This window comes from Numida meleagris, chromosome 2 (genome assembly GCF_002078875.1).
Source record: "Numida meleagris isolate 19003 breed g44 Domestic line chromosome 2, NumMel1.0, whole genome shotgun sequence".
NCBI classification, from domain to species: domain Eukaryota; kingdom Metazoa; phylum Chordata; class Aves; order Galliformes; family Numididae; genus Numida; species Numida meleagris.
The window spans coordinates 81,126,079-81,140,095 of record NC_034410.1 but is presented as its reverse complement, the minus strand read 5'-3'; the positions used below and the strand labels follow the sequence as shown (position 1 = coordinate 81,140,095).

At 38.8% G+C, this 14,017-nt stretch overlaps 1 long non-coding RNA gene across 2 annotated transcripts in view; it reads left to right on the top strand.

Annotated features, from left to right (window-relative positions):
- Window positions 1–12,229, top strand: part of LOC110393825 — a 43,955-nt gene extending 31,726 nt beyond the window's left edge. The window contains exons 3-7 of one of the 2 annotated variants that reach the window (XR_002435218.1): window positions 1,414–1,519; window positions 4,382–4,462; window positions 9,679–9,831; window positions 11,054–11,302; window positions 11,401–12,229. This is a non-coding gene — a long non-coding RNA (uncharacterized LOC110393825). Of the gene's footprint in view, window positions 1–1,413; window positions 1,520–4,381; window positions 4,463–9,108; window positions 9,150–9,678; window positions 9,832–11,053; window positions 11,303–11,400 lie in introns of those variants that run through there. The other variant, XR_002435217.1, reaches the window with a different exon arrangement.

Genomic DNA, 14,017 nt, shown 5'->3' with positions numbered 1-14,017 from the left:
CTTTCTTTCTTTCTTTCTTTCTTTCTTTCTTTCTTTCTTTCTTTCTTTCTTTCTTTCTTTCTTTCTTTCTTTCTTTCTTTCTTTCTTTTTCCTTCCTTCTTTCCTTCCCTTCCTTCTTTCCTTCCCTTCCTTCCTTCTCTCTTTCTCTCCCTCTCTCTCATTAATAACACCATGATATGCAGAACCTCCCTTCCTTCCTTTATTCAGTCTCAATGGATAATTCAGTGTTCAGTGAAGCTTTGGGGGGAAAAAATCGTCTTTGGAAACATGAATCCTCATAATTTATGACAACTGTCAAAACTTCAGGCACAGTGGTTTTAAAAGTCTTTGCTGATAAAAGCTTCCCCTTGCAGTAAGGTCTGACCTGTGTGAGTAGTAAAGTGCATTTTTGAGCTTTGCCTGAGGGGTACTGCAAATCAGAGGCTTCTGAGTATATGATGACTTTTTCCAAGGGTCTAGGCCATCAGCTTCCACTGTTTATGAATTTAAATTTTTAAATTTATTTCCAGCTTATTGTATAATGTCAAACCTCATAAAATAGAAGTCAGAAAATACTTGGGTGAAGTCTATTGACATGTTAAGAAACCGAACACTCTTTTGAATAGACTTTTTCCTTTCCCCAATAAAAGCTGGAAGAACTTACTCTTGCAAATGATGTGTGACCTTTGCGAGACGTTCAACAGGGCATATACTGAGGTATCTATGGTCAAATCCAAATGTTGTCACCCTCCCCTTCTGGACTAAGCTGACTGTCACGGTGTTATCTATGGATTTGTGTCTGTGACAGGGGGACAGCAGGCCCACAGGCCCGGAAAAGAGAGAAAGGAGAAAAAAAAGGTGTCGGCGGTTTAGGGCCAGGCTTGGACCGGTCCTGTGACTAATGTGGCAGGGGACCCGCGGATCCACGCCCTGGGGAAAACAAAGGGAAAAGGGGAAGGGTAGGGAACTCGTAGATGGATCTAAAACAAAACAACGGCACCAATCTGAGGAAAGTTAATTTACTAAATATTATATCGAAATTGAGGCCAGCAAATCAAAACAGAGAGACTTCAAAGCTGAGATTCTTATGCCGCAAGCTGCAGGGGAACCATATGCTTCTCCGCTGTAGGAAGAAAGAGACTCCCGGTCTGCCAGGAGGCTTCACCAGTCCCCTCCAGACACAAAGACCCCTGGGGAGTGCAGCTCCTCCCCTTCCCGTAGGAGAACCAAGCACCCAAAAAAGGCAGGCCCCAGAAATCAGGACATTAACTCTTTAACTGTCGGTGCTTTACGTGATGTTATGATGTAGAATACAGACAACAAAAAAAAGCACAAAACCATGACACTGACTGTTAATGCTGATGGGATGTTGGGAAGACAGTGAGAGTGATGTCTCACCACTTTATTCTCTTTGTAATTCTTTGATTGCTCAAGCCACAGTCCACTGTGTTGGAGTGACTGGACTGCTGCAGCCATGGATTGTTAGGATGTAGAGAAAGATTATCTGTATTACTTCTTCGTAACCAATAAGACTTTACAGGTGAGAAAGAGTACTTTATTTTTCTGTAAGATGTTTCTTGTGACTTCTGCCTTCCAGTGGGATGTATTGCAAGTTTAGTGATGGACTATACTTCAAAAGACCCATCAGAGGGCATGAACAGATATATGTGGAATCCAGTCCACTTTTGTTATTAAAACTGTAATACTAATTTTCTTGAGTACACAGATTTCATGGTTGCTGCTGGCAGCTCTTGAGATTTCTGGAATTATGAGTGGAAACCTTCATGACTTAGATATAGTTCTATTATGGTTTCCCTAAGTAATTTGTACTAAGCCATTTGTACTATTTTTAGTGTAACATATTTTTCTGTCAGATCTGATCTAAAAAGCTTTCTTTTAATGTTAACATTGAAAAGATGTTATTGCACTGCTGGTCATGATACAACTGACAGCTATTTCTCTTCTATTTTTGTTCTAGTGCATGGCTTTTCACAGGTATTTTAAATGGGATTCTGTAGAGTAATTTTGGCCATGATTCCAAAAAGATATCTGATCTCAAAAACATACACTTTGAAGTCTGTCTTCTCTCTTGTTGTTGCAAATATCAGTGGTGAGGGAAGGAAGGACAAAATCCAGCAGGTATTGTCTTCCACTTAAGAATAACTCAGAACACTGAGAGTCAAGGGCTAGCTATAGATTTCCCTACCTATTTTTGTCTATCACACTTGAAGCAAAGACTGGTCATCAAAGAAGGGTTTGTCTTTGCATTTCTTCCAAGGACCACACCGTTAGAGAAATCACCTGGAATAAAGGAGACAAAGTATCAAATCCTACAATTGCTTGAGGTCACTTGACTGCCTCAGAAAGACTGGGCCACGTCTTTCTTTAGTTTCCTAAATTCCAAACAAGAGGGTATTTAATAGTTGGAACTCTCTCAGTATCCACTGCTGAAGTCATTATGGAATACGTGAAAAGATTTACATACATGTTTTAGAGTGAAAACAAAATTGTTATTTTGGTAGAAGGACTGCTTGGGAAACATTCAGTAATTGATCAAAGACTTGATTACAATTTTCTGTTTCAGTTCATTTAAGATATTTTTTATAGAAAAAGTAGCAGTAGCAACTGACAAAATGAAGGAATGGATCCTGATCTCAGAACAGGCTATTGCCATGTGAATGGTTTAAGTGATCTTGATTTTGGAGAAATTGCCAGTTGGAAAAGATCAAGATTTTAAAACAACTCAAATCTGTGATAATTACTTATTCCCAAGGACATTACACCAAAGTACAATCCATACCAGTCAAATCAGTTTGTATAACTTGAGTGGTGACATTTTGCTTGACTGGCATCTTTGATATTAAAAATATTCTGTGCATACATAAAATATTTCATTAATAAGCATAGCCATAAGGAACTATATTTCCTTAAATCTTTTTCATTGACTGCAAAATTATTGATTCTAAGGTAGAAAATGTGGGTGGAGTTCCCTCTTCCTTGTCCTCCTCTTTCCATTTTTATTGAAAATATTTCTTAGCTGGACAAACAGCTCCACTGAGATCTTAATGGCTGAATGAGCAGTTCAGTCTCCTCAAGGCATATAAGTCAGTGGGGAAAGGTATGATGAGTTCCAAACACTGAAGCTCTTATAAGTGTCAAACTCCTGACAAGTGATTTCAGTGCCTGATCCTGCTGCATATGGAGTGATGCTTTAATTTGCAATTGAATGACAAAATCCTCAAGTCATCCTTATCTTCTGAGTAAATGAAAAAAGACTCTGCAGTGTAATAGCTCATTATGACTCTTCTGTGTCATTTTGCACTTTCGGTAAGGATTTTTTATTATTATTATTACATCTCTCTGTGTAGCATATTTTTATTAGCACTGAGCTGCAAAATATGAGAGACATATCAAGACTGTGTACTTGTATTTAAAGATGAAACTGAAGATTAAAAAGAGGTTAATTTGAAGTACCCTCTCCGCCACTGATCTTTACTATTTAAAATAACTGCATCCAAGCACTGATGAGAAAATAAAATGTAGCCATTCTAAGTGTTATTTATTGCTATCCTCACCAGAGAAAAGGATTATTTTATAGTCATTTTAAAATCATTACATTTTACAAGTGGAGATTGATCTAATGAAGTAATAAGAATAAATTAAGACAAAATCTAAGATCTGAAACATCAAAATGGGAGACAAAATATTTTCTACCATCTTCTAAGCTTCTGTTTGTCCTGAAGCTGTAGAATAGTAATTTTGGGGGCAATTTTTGTAGTTTTAATAAGTGGGGCCAGTCACCAAGTCTTTCATCTGTAGAAAGTAGATTAGAAATTAGCTGGCAGTTCAGTTACAGAATTATCTGCAAATGCAGCGAGATAAATCCACTTGTGTTATAAGTACTTTGTGCCATTTTGGCTAGGTGTGGTAGCATTCATGATTGCTTTCTTTTATCCCAGAGTGTCCATGAGGAAGTAAGGCATACTAGCATATTCTTTGAATTGATATATTGATTATTACACAATTTTTTTTATTGTTTAGTAACTTGCCATAGGGATATAGTGCAAACAGAAATGACACTCACATAGAATGAAAAGAAAAAAGAAATAAAATATCAAGGCCAGATTCTGAGGACTTTCTTCTGCAACAGAGCAATAATGGAGATGCTCTGCAGCCCAACGTACCTCAAGTCTCAAGCTGTGATTGGATGTATCAAAGGCTGCATTTAAAGGAGGACATGTTGGCAGTGGAGCACGTGGCTCGCCATACATCTCTCTGGATCATACGCTGCAGAATATGTGGAGAAGATCCCAGACTGAGCTCTGTATCTTTGGTGACAGGAGAAGAAAGGAATAAATTGGCTCTAAATTGTTTTTACCTCTTATTTATTTTCTCTTCCTAGAACTGGCAATTATCCTATCCCTGCACAAAGTGTTTCTGTTTGCCTCAACGCTTGGATCACTGAATCCCAAATGTGCAGTAGGTAAGTCCTCTTTCCCTTTTGCTGGAATTTTTCCCTTGGATCAAATCACAGTGGTCTTTATTTTCCATAATAAGTCATGTACAGAAATGAGTGTCTCCAATTTTGGCTGCTTCTACAATCAAATATCATTCTTGACATTTGATGTCTTTTTGTCAGGAGACTGTGACCAAAAGATTAAGGCTGTCAGACTGCAGCTTCTCTGCATTCCTTAGAGACTTTGGTCTACAAGTCATTTTCTGCACTGGAAAGTCTGTAGGTGAAATTTGCTTTGGTTGGTGTTTGGACTTGGGGGCTCTCCTTTGAATAAATTTCTTCCTGCATTATTTTCATGTCAGTGTTGTCTTGATCTTTTTACACTGGAACAAAATAAAATGCACCAGAAGTTAAAAAAATGTTTCAAGGTAGTTGTTGGTTTGAGTCTGATATGTCTTCAGTATTTGACTTAGTTTGTTTTGAATAGGTTAGTGCTGTGAACTGAACTGTGAGCATGCAGTATGTCTAAAACCATTGTTCAGCACACAGGGAAAAATGGCAAGGCACAGGAAACACTTAGTTTGAATATCTATTAAATTTATTTTCACATATTACAGTAAGTTTTATTGTTGGGAGATTAGCTGTACCTTAAATCTGTAAATCTTGCAGACTAAATCAAATCAAATTAATTTCTCTATACTATATTATCTGTCTGAGAGTAAATGGAATAATATGTGCTTCATGGGATTGATGGCTGTGCACAGCTGTCATAGCATATATTCTTTTTTAATAAATGTGGTTGGTTGATAAGTGTGAAGTAAATATTACTATATTGTTAACCATGACACATAATCCTTTAGAATGGTTTCTGAAATATGAACAATGTGGACTTTGAAAAACAAATGTCTCATGCAGTTGCACACTTAAACTTGAAGAAATCACTGCACAATATTATGTCTCATCAAAATAGTGCAGAGATATATACCAGCACTTTAAAATGATAGAAAATAATCTCATGAGGAATTGACGGAAAAGTTGCTGATTTGATGAACTGATGAAGAAGTTGCCACTACTGTAATGCCCCTTTCCCCAAATAAATGGAACAGGATACAGAGTATGTGCCCTCTGTGACATGCCAGTTATAAGGTTTGAAGTATAACAATTTGGCCTCAGACTGGCTCTTCTTAAACAAGACCACGTTTCCTATGGCTATCCTGTGCTGTTTTCACTCTGCTTCCAGATGGCATGCAGAAATGGTCATTCTGACCTGAGGTTGCCCATAGGTTGCCAAAGTTAATAGAGCAGCCACAGTTTACATCTTGATATTACTTTGTCTTTGAACAGTCTTTGCCTTTTAGATGAAGCATAGTTTGGATTAAGTTTAAAGAAAGGAAGAAGATGGTCTACATTAATAAAACTCAGAAATCTGGCCTAACTGCAAATGTGTCCTCCCAGACTGGATGCTGTAAGTTATACTTTGCTATAGCATGCTTCTTGCAGGTGATTCCCTGGGGGACTGTATCCCTGTGCAAGGCACCCATGTTATATGCATTAGGCTGAATGATTTGATGCAAATGTGCTATAAGGAGAGCTGAGCTATAACTGGGAGACAGTACACCCTAAATGGGTGAAAAAAAGACTTTTTTTTTTGAGTTCTTTATTCATATTTTCATACTTCTCTGTGATTGTGAGCTGCTTTCTGCATAACAATTGCTGTGGCAATGAAAATAAGAGGGAAATGTTATCCCCCAAACCTATTAAAATTTTATCATTATTAAAAAACAAACAAACACATTCTTGCAAAATCAAAGGCCAGGTGGGTTATAATACATAGACTGTGATAATGTTATCCATTTCTATGAACTTGCTTTCAGTCAGGAACAGAGAAAGTTACAAAGTTGGTGAAAAAGCAATGTCTTGTTATATCTCTAGATTTGTGAATATTTGTACATGAGGGGCATTGATTTATGCTGAGAATTTCAGTCCAGCTCCTCTTGTCACTCAGTAATGGCTTTCTTATCACAGAGAGCCAGAAGAACCCTCTTTAGTATTCTCATATTTCAATAGCTCCTGGTAGGCTGGGTCACAGAGCACTAGGGTTTGCTTTGTGTGGTTCTTCTGTTAGTTTCTCTATTCTGGGCTGCTTCTAATCAGAGCAGATTGGAGATGCCCAGATCTACTGGGGAGTTCCCATGAGGTCCAACTCCACTTACAGACAGTAATTCATTCTCCCCCCCCAGTTGTGTGGGTTAAGGCTCTCTTGCAAAAAAAATTGTCCCCTGGTGCTACTGATAATATGCAGCAACTTTCCTCTCAGTAGCTTTGCAGTAGGAGCAGGAGTGACATGTTGCAGAGCTATCACTTCTGCTGTCAGTCTAGGTCACTCAGAACTGACCAATCTGGTTGAAGGGAGGCTGGGGAAGGACTACAACAGGACTTGTTTTCTGTAAGGCTCGATATAGTGACGTATGTCAATATACATAACGAGTACATAAAATATAAAAATAAATAATTTAATTTTGCATGTGGTAGTTTATTCAGAAGCCTATTTACATTTAACAAGCTGCAGTGTTTGTTTATATTGTAAGGGACTTTTACAAGATTTTGTTGGCCCTCTATTGGTGCTTTAGCATCCTGTGCTGTGCAGCCTGGCAGTGGAGCAGAGTGAGGCAGGCACCTCCCCACCAGATGCTCACCTCTAGCACATGTCTGCACAGCACAAAGTCCAACACCCAGTGCATGGGAGTAGTCCAGGCTGTTTGTTTTGTGGGAGATGTCATTGCAGAGGATTTGGGGAAAAATACTGATGATTTTAAAAATGCAATCTTTGCTCGGTAAGCATTGTGACCAGACTGGGGTTTGCAACCCCAGGAAGAATGCTTGGCCCTCACTTTCCATGCTCATATGTTCACTGGATGCTCGCTTGCTCAAGTACAAGGCCAAACGGTAATATCATGGTTTTGCTGAACTACTTGAACATTTGACCTGATATATACAGCTTGTCCAAAATATAATAACAGTCATAATTTTACAGCCTGAAGAAAGGAAGATTCTGCTCATCTACCTCTGGATACATGCTTTTAGCTACCAGTAGAATTATGCATCACATCATTTTTCCTTTTGAACTGAATGGTTTAGCACTTTGATTCTTCACACTTATAGTCTTGGCTCTTGAGTCTAAGGAACAGAGATTTAGCCTTAAATACAGGAGATCTCAGTTATGTTTTGCCTTGATGCTGCCTTAGAGACAGAATTTGTGAAAGCAACCTCCTGTCTCTGTGCATCTCTTTTCCTCTCATTTTTATGTGTCTTTCAATTTACTTGTGACATGATCCTATTTTTACATTTTGCAGGGGCCATTTCTGACTGAGAGAGGCAATTTTTTTTTCCATCAACTGAAATTGGTGAGGCACTGGAGCTGATGGTGAGAGCAGGCACAGCACAGGTCAAAGGCTTGCAGTGGGTGGCATGAACGACTCACCTCTTGGCACCAGGCTTGTACTGAACTTGTGCAGTGCAGAGTTTAATGCAACTCTGGGCCTGACTACTCTTGCCTCCTAGGCACCAAATTAAAGTAAATAACAATCACAGTATCTTTTCCTCGGAGAGCTTAAAACTGTGTTGCTTTCACACTGTTTGCAGAAGCTGACAAAACCATCTCTGCCTTTGTTCCTGTGTCTGTGGTGCGTTGGAGGAGATTTTCTCCTGGGATTTGAAAAGGCACTCCAAAAGTTAGATTCATAGGATTATTTTAAGCATAATGCAGGTTTCAAGGCACACTGATTGTATTTATTATTTTGAATAATGTTTAATGATTTCTGTTTTCCTCTTGTGCATACTTATCTTTATAATATGCTTCACTCTATAATTAAAGCAGCCAGGATGCTCTTGCAGACAGGTGCTATATAAATAAGGAGTATTAATATTTTAATAAGATGCAGCAGGACAGTAATTAGAAAAGCCCATATGTTTGTATTTTCTTTTTAATCATTGATATTGCCAGGATTTAATCTCTGGGGAGAAAGGTGAAGTGGAAAAAAATTCCACGTGGGACAAATTGCTCCTCTCTCCCCGATTCCCACTAAAGAAATCTTTCCCATAAGGGAAATAGACACTGTATATTATGTTTTAGGATTATGTTCAATCTTTCCCTCCCTATGTCTTGTAACATTGTGGAAATGATAATGAGCTACAGTTAAATGTTTGGTTGATAGCAGAGGCCACAGGACACTGATGAGACCTCACCTGGCTGCGTTTTGGGATGCCAGTGCAGCCATTCGAAAAAAAATGCAGCCAGCTGTGCCCAAAATGTTTGTCATGTGTGTACAAGCAGAAGAATTTGCACTGTGCTCTGCATTAAACAGCAAAGCCAAACATTTCTGAACGGTCAGAAACGTGTTAGATGATACTCTTCTGCTTATTTATCAATGCTGCAAACCTCTGTATTTCTAGAAGTGAGCTGGTCTTTAAGCATATCTGTATGGGAACTGTTGAGTCATGGCCTGAACCACTGATTGAGCACCTGGAGGAAAGACCCAGCCAGCCCTGGGAGCACAGGTGAAGGCAATTCACCTGTGCAACCAGAAGGGGTGGAGCCAGGCTCCACCCCTCTTAGGCCTCATCTAAGGGCTGACTGCCCTGAGGAAGGATCTCTTCCTGGAGATCCCTCCTTGGTGGGGGCCTTTCCCTGCGAGCCCAAAATCTTCCCATCTGGGTGAGTGCTTTATTTTCCTTCCACCTTCTTGTAAAGCAATTTCCATCGCGTTAGTCCTTTTGATTGCTACAGTATCAAAAAAAAAAAAGGAGAAAAAAGTATTAAAAAAAGGACTATTCCCAGCTGTGAATACCACTAGAAAAGCTAGAATCTCTTGAAAAATATATTTCTTTTGTGATTTCTGAACTTGTGGTGATACAGGCTGAGGGAAGCAGCGTGCTGCAGCAGGAGCACGAGCACGAGCATGGGACCCGGGTGGTCCTAGGACTGAATCCCAGTTGTGCTGCACCTGGCAAAGCTGGCTCATCTCCAGCCAGCCCCTGACCTCCTTTTACTGCCCCTTTGTGTTTGTGGACACAAGATTGTTTCTATATGTGTACTTAAGGGTGCTTATCAGAATGTCACCAGTTTAGACTGATGTCCTTAGGCTTGATCAGAATTCAAATAATTACTCTTTGAAGTTTGATTATTGTTAACTGTAACCATGAAGATGTCTTTCTCTGAAGAAATCCTATTCTTTCTATTTTAGGTTTCTGACTTTGTCTGGAGCAATGACATAGATGGCCGTAGATGTTTCTCAGCACTGGGGCCTGCTTTCCTCAGCCAAACTCACCTTAACATCACAGAAAATTGGCAGAAAACACAGGGTCCCACAGATGTATGTCATATGGCTAGGACCTAGGTGAGTTCTCAGAAAAATGTACCTTTAATAGGGAACAGAATTCAGCATTTGAGTAGCGCAGCCATTCTGAAGATTTGTTTTTAGAAGTATAGTACTTTTACAGTTCATCAAGTAATTATTTTAATTGCAATGTTTGATTTATTTTCCTCAAGTTTGGAAAATACAGAGAGATTAAATTTTTCTTATTGTGAGAGTTAAACTTGCGGTGTTTTTTTTCCCAACCACGTATAGCAGCTAGGTTAAGCTTAGATAAACTGGTAAGCAGATAGTGAGCTGCTTGGCTGTCAATGTTAGGGAAATGGATGGTACAAACACATAAACAAGAGGTAACAAATTACGAGGCGAGAATGAGAGCGATTAAAGGTTGATGGGATTAGGATGTAGATACAACAGTAGGGGTAGATTATAAACCTGGAGTACTCAATTAAGGAGGAAACGGGAGGAATTCTTGGCGTTGGTGGATAGGGCATATGAGTCTGTGACGTGTTTTTGGTTGTGCACTCCTGCTTGCAGGATGTCTGCCACTGCAATCGCGAATTAAAACCTTTTCACAAGAAACCTGGTCTCCGAAAAATCATTTATTTTTCACATTATCACTGTTATAAAATATTCTTCTACTAGTAAATTTTTCTTTTAGATCTGAATCTTTGCAACTAATTGCTCTCATCTATGTACTTGCTTTTAAAAGAAGTAATAATTTAGCTGTAGTTTCCCTTTGTTATCTGAAAAAGCTGGATTTGGTGGACCTCACCCACTGACGTGTTTGTATCACTGCGATGTCTCATTGCTGGCCAGAGAAGGTGTCCAAGACCTGAACAAAAAATTGTCCTCACTTTGAGTATGCTTTTGAGGTGTAAGCTACAGCAGGCAGGAATGCTAGATGGGAAATGAAAGCAGGGATATTAATTCAGCTGATAGGATGCAGCCTCAGCACAGCAGAAACTTATGTTGTATGGGCCTAAGAAAGCCAGTGCTCTTAGGTTTGGAAAAAAACAATAAAGCAGGCCACATATCTTTTTGAGATTCTTAAAGGACCCTATAATGTATCTACTACCTGACTGTCTACATAATTTGATTTTTTTATATATGTGTTTTAAACTGAAGAAAGGAAACATTTATACTTACCTTAAAATAGCACAAAACTTTTTTTTTATAGCAACTTTCCCTCATCAGCCTTTTTTCTGCATCACTTCAGTTGTAATAACGCTTTTTTGTTTCCCAGGTGCCACACAGCGGTGCTCTTGACTCCATGTTGCTCAAAGGCCTGTGCTGGCTGGAGGGAGTTAAAGCAGCAAGCCTACCAGAACTGGCTTTGGAAGGAGGGCTAAGACTCAGCTCTGCAAAGAAGGTGAACCATCCAGTGGGATGAGGCATTTTCTTGCCCGACTGATCTACTAAGTCAGATATGGAAAGAATCACAGAAATGAAGGGACCTCAAGAGAGCATTGAGTCCAAACTCCTGCTAAAGCAGGTACAAAGAAATATATAATGACAGCTTACAAAAATCCCAAGTTTTTATTTTTGTAGCTATTGTTCCTTCCCATTTCCTCTGTTTTCTTCTGTCTGTAGAAGATTCATCCCGGTTCATATCTCAGCATCCTCCCGGAATCAGGGACAGATACATTTCTCTGGGTCAGTCATGAATATGAAGAGAAGTAAGGCAGATGGAGAGGAGATGCACCTTCTCCATGTAAGGAGAGGACCACACAAAATTAAGAACAGCCATGGTGGACCCAGGTAGGAACCCCATTCTTGGGGGCAGTCAGCAGTGGCACTGGCCTAATGTCAGTTGAAATATCCCTTTTTCTCTCAAGAAAAGCTCTGTATCTAGTGTACATCTTCACCTGTATCAAGGCTATGGCTCAGTGAAATCACCAAGAATGATTTAATTGACTTTTGTGTACTTTTAATCTAATCCTCTGAACTGTAGCATTCTGATAGCCAATGTTTAGCCTTATTCATTTAGGAGTTCAGTTCACCTCTCACTGAGAATTTCTGAAAGCCTTACTGAAAAATGGATTGGGCATTTAGCTATTTATGAGAATCTTGCTTTTAAACTGTGAGAAGATATCTTTTTAATTAATCCTCACAGAAAACAATTGAATGCTTGACCTACAAGGATAATTACTTGTGTTCTGCTTTGATTACTTTGTAAAAGTTTTATTGGATTTATATAGTGTACTGCATAATATGTGATCTAAAATTGGAGCTCTTTACTACAGCATGGAGTGGAGCTTTATACTGCAGCATAAACTTTATAGAATTGACAACCATGTTGTCTATATAAAAACATCATTCTGTAATTAGTCTTATTAGTATAATTTTTTAGGGAATATCTGTCGTGTCTTTTGTGTTTTTTTTGTACATACAAATCTTTCATTAAACCATAAACTGACTATGGGAGAAATTGTCTAAGGCTTCAAAAATACTTTGAATTATTGTTCAATTTATGGAAAAAATCTAATGACATTATTTGATAGAATCCTCTGAATCTGAGGCAGGGTGATTAGTTTCTGACTCGCTACTATTTCCGCTATAGTTTTTTATCCATAATGTGTACTCTTTGTCAAGAGCTAATGATAAACAGAATTCTTTATGTTTATTTAATATAGTAGTGTTTATTTAGATATGAATGACTGAAGGATATAGAGGAGTGAAAACCCCGAAATGTCCAGAGATCACAAGGAAAGACCTCTCTGCATTATATAATAAGTGTATTGACAGACAAGGCAGGCATTTAACCCTGGCCAGATGTCAATGGTTTACGGGCGTTAGACACCAGATCTGACCACTGACAATTTTGCACTTCACTTGCAACATGACATATCAAACACAAATGCTGAAATTAATTTTTAACTAATATGGAAAAAACCATTTGGTATTTTGAGTGAGTTCACTATGACTAGGAAGAATTAGCCAGGGTTTTATTTTAAATGGATGGTACCTTGTATGAGATATAATTATAGAAAAGAAAAAGGCTTTACCTAAATTAAGTCTAGCCACGTGGTGAGATGGTGACTATAGGACGTGGCAGCTTGTTCTCTTATAAGCTTGAAAATTACCCTCCTGATCAGTCTTGATTTTGAGCTTTATAAACTGCAAGATCTATTTCAAAAATGCTGAAGTTAAAAATCAATTATTAGGGAGATATTAAGACATTATTTATTTGCATCTTCCTCCAAACACAAGTGCAAGCTGATTGCATCCAAACACAGCCAGCTACATTTTGCTATTGATTGTGTTTTTACTGAATTTGTGCCCACTGGAAGAAAGCCTGAGCAGAATTTTTCCTCTGAGATGGAATGAAATGGAAATATCAGGACTAACCAACAGACCTCTCTATTATCCTTATTAAATAACCATATAAACATCAAAACAAAGTAAGATCTCTACTCAAATCCTAGTGAATATAAAAAAGCATAAAAGTGTGCTCCCAAGAAATGTATACATGCAGGAAAGCTATGTACATTTAATGACATTAGTAGAGGTTTGAAGGCGTCTCGTCCCGCACACCGAATTTGAGGAAGTGAATCTTGATTTTCTGTCCTCTGAGGCGGCAGGGGTCGCTACCACAAAGGAGTTAGGCAAGATTCAGAGGAACAACGCAAATCAAGTTACTGAGAGGTTTCTGACAACAACTAGTACTCTACTTGGAGGTGAAACTGGCTAATTTGCTAATAATAGTAAGTGTTACAGGTAAGAGTACTTCGGTGCAGGAATTAATTCTATGCCAAAAGTTCTAAGACAATATTAGGCAACAGCTACCACAAAGGGTAAAAGAATAGAAGAAGATTAAGAGAAAATGTAGAAAACAGGGAAAGAGAGACATACAGGCATACAAACAGCAAAACAAAGCAGTTCACCGCTCCTCGATCTGGCAATGTCTTGGTGTCAGGAGCTGCTGATCTTTGTCAGTGGTGAGTCGTCCAAGTTATGAGGGTTAGTTAATGACTACGACAACGTTCTTCTACTTGTAGTCCAGAGTAGTTGAGCCTGCTCTTTGGAGCAATGGCTTCTGGCTTCGGGGCTCTCAGCAGCAACTCTTCTGTTCCTGTCTTCCAAGCCTTGCAAATTTAAATCAGCAGAGATTAGAGGAGGCAGGGAGATGCCTGCTTGTATCTTGCCTTTGCAGGATATAATGGTATCATCTAACTTCCTTAACTTCCTGTATCAAGCTGGTTTCATT